The sequence below is a fragment of the Populus trichocarpa genome, chromosome 4 (genome assembly GCF_000002775.5).
Source record: "Populus trichocarpa isolate Nisqually-1 chromosome 4, P.trichocarpa_v4.1, whole genome shotgun sequence".
NCBI lineage: Eukaryota > Viridiplantae > Streptophyta > Magnoliopsida > Malpighiales > Salicaceae > Populus > Populus trichocarpa.
In genome coordinates, this window is record NC_037288.2 from 10,538,947 (window position 1) to 10,547,137 (window position 8,191).

Consider the following 8,191-nt stretch of genomic DNA (forward strand, 5'->3'; position numbering starts at 1 on the left):
TTTACTTTTTAATCAATTAAACATGGATACTTTATGCTAGAATTATAAACTAGTTACAAAACTTAGGAAAGTTTTGTTCCTAATATCTTCTTGATTCGATATATTTAATATTTGTTCCTATGGTTTTTAGATTCTAAGTTTTAGGGTTTTTTGGTTTATGAGTTTAGGGTTTTTTTTTTCCTTTTATCATTTGATATAAAATGTTCATTTATATTGAATTTGAATTTTTATGGAGGTGGTTATGTTTTTGGATTGCTCCTGACATGCTTGAGAAGAAAATGAATAGCATACAAGAGAAATACGAGGCCCTTGTGATAAATATATAATATGTAAAGATATTTTGGATATTAAATCAATTATAATGATATTTTTATAATATTTTTAAACTTCTTCATTGACTGAGTTAGAGCGTCTAACTCAGTATTAAAATGTTATCAACCATGTAAATAGTATAGAATGTAAATTATAATTTATAAAAAAAGTGACAAAGAGTTAACATGCTCAAATGTTGGGAGGGCCAAAATAATTTTTGCACAAGATTTTGTAATATTTTCAGACATTTCTGCAGCGCCAATTGAGATTGATAAGCAACCTCGTTTAATAGAATCTGATAGGAGTACTATCTTTGCCCCCAATCACTAAGCAGGAAGTTTATACAACTGCCATGAGCATGAAGCCATTATCTGGCGAATGGTGCATGATGCTTTTCTTATAGGGCAGGTCCCTCATTCTCTTGTAGAAACTCTTACTGTTTTAATTCCTAAAGAAAATTATTCTTTAACTTATAATTAAACTCGTCCTATCATCTCATGTAATATAGTCTACAAGCTTCTTACCATTGTTCTTGTTCAATGAATTCGCCTCCTGTTGGATGGTTTGATTATCCTGATGCAAACTAGCTTCATTTCTGGTAGAAAAGCTTATGACAGTATCTTCTTTACTTAAGAAGATCTTCATAATATTTGTGCCATGAAGAGGAGTTATAGAGGCATGGTAGTGAGAATTGATCTAGCTAAAGCTTATGATCATATAGATTGGAGATCTTTGAAAACTACTCTTGATGAGTTTGGCTTTCCTCCATATATTATAACTCTTATTATGAATTGTGTTAGCAGCAACAACTCATTATCAATAATATGGATTTGTAAATGTAATACCCTAACCTAAATTTATATATAATTTTATTTTAGACTAAGTAGAAAAAAAAGTTGGGCCATGTAGCCCCCCCCTCTCTCTCTCTCTCTCTCTTTATATATATATATATATATATATATATATATATATATATATATATATATGAAAGTATATTTACCTTAGTTTTATAAATTTCATGATAGTTTAGAGAAAACAAATTATGAGAGTCACTTGTCCTTTGATAGGTGCAGAAAGATAAGTGAAGTGGGATTGAAGTTCCATATACAGGTTGTTGGAGCTCAGATTTTGAACATTGGTTATTAAAGCAAGAGAAGTAAATCTACACACACTATTATTTTTAAACAGAATAAATATTTTTTTTAATTGTATATTTTCTCTATATATATATATATATATATATATATATTACACTCCTTAAAAGAAGATCAAACACTTGATATGTTTAAATTGATTTGCTTATATGTGAAATTGTTGAGTGCATGATATAGATTTTTTATAAGAATGTTTTATAAACTGGTTTATGAAAGAAAATATTTTGGAACGGATTTGCAAATGGTTGCATAATGACTCTTAAATAGCTATGAATGATGTAATGACCTTTGGTGAGTGGGCGACACAAGAACTAGTTCTAATGGCTCATTAATGAGTTATAATAATTAGCAATGACCCCTTGTCAACAAGTTACAATAGTTGATCAAGAATAATCGACTAATGGGCTGGTCACAAGTATAATATAACTATAGCAATTTGATTTGAGAGTAAAATCATGTTTATGAGATTGAATGCCAAGTAAAAACATGTATTGATTACTTTTTTTACGACATGTTTTCTGAACTATGAAATATTAACATTTTTTTAATTTTTTTAAGTTTTATTATTAGCAATGCAAAAATATATGTATATATGAAACTTGTGCTAGGCTAGGTAGTGCTTGTGGAGCTTTACTTGCTAAACTGTGGTTTCTTTACCCCTTTATTATTCTTCTCTAGACATGTAGATGATTAAAGTAAAGGTGTTAGTGATTCTTGAGCTATAGAGTTTACATTCTAGTTATAAAAAAGGCTAAAATTAAGTTAAATAATCCTATTTATACTAAGTAAAACTTCATTAACAAGGCTAGAAAAATAACAAAAAGTTCTAAAAAAAATAGAAAAAAAAAAATCCAAAACCTATTAGGAAAATATTGCAAATTTTGAATAGAAAATTCTGAGCTTTATAAAAATTCCTTACCAACATGTGATTGCTACAAAATTTCAAATCTATAGGAAACAAGACTGATAAGAAGAATTTAGAGAAGGAAAGAAATAAAAGAGAAAGGTGCTTGTTTATTGATTGCATACCTTCCGTCTTCGGAACAGTGGCCTAAATAGGCTATTCCCTACAACGATAAACTTAATAATAGGAACTACAAAAGTGGGAAGCTGAAGACTAGGGATACTCTGGCTAATCCCTTATCCTCTGACCAATTCAAATACTGACTAATTCAAATACTGACTCAAACAACAATGAAATAAATAGAACATAAAACAATGAAATAATAATAATAATAATAATAATAGTATGCAGATGCTCCCCATGCAGTAGCAGCAAGTGCTTCACGTGCCCAGCTCTTATCATTCCCTAGCCCTTGAATTTTCCTTGTCCGCAAGGCTGAATTGAGGATAAGTTTTTGCAAATCGCCATAAATTTTCCCACGAAGAATCTTCTGGTAAGGCCCCCTTCCACTGCACCAATATCTCCGTTCTTGGCCTGTATTTCCCCTTCTGAATCACCCTTCTATCTAGGACTGTTTCTGGTTCTGGTAACACCACAGCATCTGTCGTTATTGGAGGAAGGGTGACCACAGTGTCTTTGGCTATATCTCCCCAATGTTTCTTGAGTAAACTGACATGGAAAACATCATGGATGCGTGATCCTGTGGGAAGGTCTAATTTGTATGCCACTGGTCCAATGCGAGCGAGAACCTTGAAGGGCCCAAAAAATCTGGGAGACAGCTTTAAGGAACTCCTGAAGGCTACTGATTTTTGACGATATGGATGCAGTTTTAAGAACACGTAATCTCCAACCTGAAATGTGACCTCTCGACGATGCAAATCAGCCCGAGATTTCATGCGTCCCTGTGCGACAATGAGATTTCGTTTGAGGTCCCGCAGGATGACTTCCCTGGTTCGCAGCAACTGATCCACTTCTGGAAGCTTGGTAGTTCCTGGTATATATGAGATCATTGATGGAGGAGGGATCCCATAAACTGCTTCAAAAGGTGAAACCTCGTCGTTGAATGAATCGCCGTGTTGTAACCATACTCCGCCCAAGCCAGCCAGTCCTTCCACGCCTTTGGGTGGTCGCAAGTGAAGCAGCGTAAGTATTGCTCCAAGGTCCGATTAACTACTTCGGTTTGGCCGTCCGTTTGCGGATGGTAACTGGAGCTATAGTTAAGTGATGTGCCCTGCAGCGAGAATAAGGATTTCCAGAAGGAGCTGACGAAAACCTTATCCCGATCACTTACTATAGAACTCGGCATGCCATGTAATTTGACCACATTATCAAGAAAACATTTCGCTACTGTCACAGCTGTGTTAAGGGTGTTTAAGTGGCATGAAATGACTGTACTTGGAGAGCCGATCCACCACCACTATGATAACGCTATATCCTTGCGAAGATGGTAAGCCTTCAACAAAATCCATAGATATGTCTGTCCAAATGCGCTGCGGAATTGGAAGGGGCTGAAGTAACCCAGCTGGTTTCAAGGTTTCATGTTTACAACGCTGGCACACCTCACATTCCTTAATGAAGTTTTTGACCGAAGTTCGTATGCCAGGCCATATGAAACTGGAAGAGATGCGGGTCAAGGTCTTCAAATAGCCAAAATGCCCACCTGCAGGAGAGGAATGTCCATCGGCCAAAACCGCAGGTATCAAGGAAGATGTAGGGCTCAAGTGTATCTTCCCGTTCTGCATCCAAACCCCATCTCTTTGGACCAATTTCAAAGACGGTCTGGTTGCTACATTGCTGTAATAAGGCTGCTGCTGGACTTCTTGTTGTAGAGTCTTCCACCAGTCGGTAATAGGAGCAGATATGGCGTGTAATTGGGCTGCTGCAATGCGAGAGAGGGCATCAGCTCCTTGATAAGGCTGCTGTTGGACTTCTTGTTGTAGAGTCTTCCACCAGTCGGTAATAGGAGCAGATATGGCGTGTAATTGGGCTGCTGCAATGCGAGAGAGGGCATCAGCTCCTTGATTTTCCTTGCCCTTGCGATACTGGATGTTATAATCGAACCCCATAATCTTGGGCAGCCAACGGGCTTGAGACGGGGAGGTAAGTCGCTGCTCAAGAAGGTACTTCAAGCTTTTATGATCGGTCTTGATCACAAAGGTTCGGCCTAACAAATATGCTCGCCATTTCCGCACGGCCTTCACTACTGCGAGCATCTCCTTGTCGTAGGTTGACAGTAATCTCGCCTTACCCTTCAATGCCTCGCTATAATAAGCAATTGGCTGGTTGTCTTGGGATAAAATTGCTCCTAACCCATCACCACACGCGTCACATTCCACTGCAAATTGTTGTGCGAAATTTGGAAGCCGCAACACAGGTGGAGACGTGAGGGCTTGCTTCAGCTTGTTGAAAGCCATGAGGGCCTCCTCAGACCAGCGGAATCCCTCCTTGGATAAGAGCTGATTTAATGGGGCAGCTATGACGCCAAATCCTCTCACAAATTTGCGATAATATCCAGCCAACCCGAGAAACCCACGGACATCCTTGGGAGTTGCTGGAATTGGCCAATTTTGGACAACTTGAATTTTGGCCGGGTCTACTGCCACTCCTTCGGCAGAGATGATGTGCCCCAAATAGCTCACTGTAAGTACCCCAAATTGACATTTTGAGAGCTTGACATACAGCTGGTTGTCCGAGAGAATGTTCAACACTTGCCGAAGATGTCGTAAGTGATCCATCCAAGACCTGCTATACACCAGAATATTGTCAAAAAGTACCAATATAAATTGCCGTAGATGAGGGCGAAAGAGGTCATTCATGAGACTCTGAAAAGTTGCTGGGGCGTTTGTCAACCCGAACGGCATGACCACAAACTCATAGTGACCGTCATGAGCGTGGAATGCGGTTTTTGGGATGTCTTCCAGCTGGACTCTAATTTGATGATACCCGGATCGTAAGTCCAGTTTTGAAAAGAACTTCGTGCCATGCAATTCATCAAGCAACTCGTCAATGACAGGAATGGGAAACTTGTCTTTAATTGTGATCTCATTTAGTGCCCGATAATCCACACAAAATCGCCAAGATCCATCTGCCTTCTTAATCAACAGAACCGGGGACGAAAATGGGCTGCGACTGGGGCGAATAACTCCCGATTGTAAGAACTCCTTGACCAATTTTTCAATCTCATTTTTTTGATAGTGCGGGTACCTGTAAGGCCTGCTATTGACTGGGAATGTATTTGGCATCAAGGGAATCTGGTGATCATGGCTGCGCGCAGATGGCAGCGCTGTGGGTTCCTGAAAGATATGAGTAAATTCTGAGCTTTATAAAAATTCCTTACCAACATGTGATTGCTACAAAATTTCAAATCTATAGGAAACAAGACCTTTAGAATCTTCTGAAAAAATCATAGCCCAATCAAACAATTGGATCAAAAGTTATATCTATTAACATAAAATAAAACATTAGGAAAATAATCCCAATCCACATGCCTCAAGCCTAATAGCCAACTCCTTCCTTTGTATGGATTATATTAATTAAAGCTTGATCATTTCTTGTTGTAATCTTGATGCTTGACTTAGCTTAAATATCTTGAATTATCCCATTAAATGTCTTTTTAATCTTCTTAGCCATTGATCTTGTAATTGGTCCAATTATCACCTCTAATGGATCATTTGGTGATACTTATTGATTGTTATCATTCTTTCTTTTCTCAAAATGATTCGACCTTGAGTCATCATCTACATCAAATAGTTAAAAAATCATAAACATTAAAACTAGCACCAATTCTATACTCACTAAGAAGATCCATTTTATATGTATTGTCATTGATTCGTTCAAGAAATTGGAATGGACCATCTCTTTTAGGATGTAATTTATACCTCCTATGGGATGAAAATCTTCCCTTTCTCATATGCACCTAAACCCCTTAAACTTGGTTCAAAGGTAATATGCCTATGACCTTTGTTAGATTTAGATGCATATTGTTCGTTATTTTTATCTATATATTGTTGAAAACTCTCATGAAGTGTCTTCACCATATTTGCTTTTCTTTTTCCATCAAGACTAACCATTTCATTAACAATTAAATGAATCAAATTTAAAAGGGTTATTAGATTAAAACTATAAACAATCTCAAATGGTGAATGATTAGTAGTAGAATACACACTTTTATTATATGTAAACTCTATAAATGAAAAATATTCTTCCTAATTTCTCAAATTCTTTTAAATTAAATTATGTAATAAAGTAGTTTAAAGTCCTACATACTTCTTCCATTTGACTATTCTTTTGTGGATGACAAGAAAAATATAATAACTTAGTTCCTAACTTTACCTATAAAACCTTTCAAAAGTAACTAAGGAATTTAACATGTCAATAGGAAACAATGTTCATAGGAACACCATAAAGTGATACTATCTCCCTAAATAATAAATAATAAATATTAATTGTATTATCTTGTCTATGACATTATATAAAATATATCATCTTAGAAAACATATTTACAACAATAAAAATCAAATCCCTACCTTTTCTTGATCTAAGTAAACCTAATACAAAGTCTATGAAAATATCTACCTAAGGTTCCTAAAGTATATGCAAAGAAGTATATAAACTATGTGGTAAGACCTTAGATTTAGCTTGCTTACACATGATACATATATCACACACCTTTTGTACATCACATTTCATTTTAGGTTAGTAAAAGTGTTCATACAAAACTTTTAAATTCTTCCTAACACTTAAATGTCATATTAAACCACCCTCATGAGTTTTACACACAAGCAATTCATGTATATGACTATGAGGCATACAAAGTTTATTCTCTTTAAATAAATAACCATCAAGTCTATAAAACTTACCATAGGCTGACATCTCATGAGCTCATACACATTAGCAAAATCACTATCATTGGCATACAAAGCTTTAACATACTCAAAACCTAATAATTTGAAATTTAAAGTAGTTAGTAAAACCTACCTCTAAGATAATGCATCAACCATTATATTATCCTCACCTTTCTAGTACTTAATAATGACACGACCAAAATATTGATGTCTTCTCCCAAATGCAAGAGTGTCAAAGTAATAAATAACCCGGCAAGACCGGGATCGAACCACATGGAGGTTTATTGTATAAATTATAAATAACAACAACAACAACAACAACAATAATAAATAGAGCTTTGAGATGTGATATTGATATAAGGATTAAACAAGGATAAAATAATTGTCAAGGTTAGAGGATCCACTAATGGTATTTCAAACAAGTATAGTATAAACTCTTTTTATTACTCAACTGGAAACCACACACAAAGGTGGTTCCAATCGGATTATAAATTGTTAACATGATTACATTAGTTATCTTATTCGAATAATGCTAATACTTGTAAATGTTGTTAGGCATTCATGATTATAACTTATGTTAACAACAAATCAAGTTCCTTTCATAGCACAGGTGTCAGTTATACCATACGGTTGGGCTATGAAAGTGCCAAGTATTTGTTGTACCAAGGGTTATACAACATAAATCTAGATTAACCATTTAACAAGCAAAGTATTAAAAGTGAACAAGATAACAAATACAAAACATGTTAGTATCAAACATTAAGGTCCATGTTGAGTTTATACTATACTTATTCTTACACCATTAGTGTAACCTTTTCACCTTGACATGATAAACTTAGCTAAACATAATGAAAAAGAGAAACATAAATAAACAAGGAAAGGAAATGAAAAGCATAAGCAAGAGATTAATATAAGCAAAACTTAAGCATTACAAAATATAAAGAGAGAGCAAGAGCATGATCTTGATCTGCAAACCA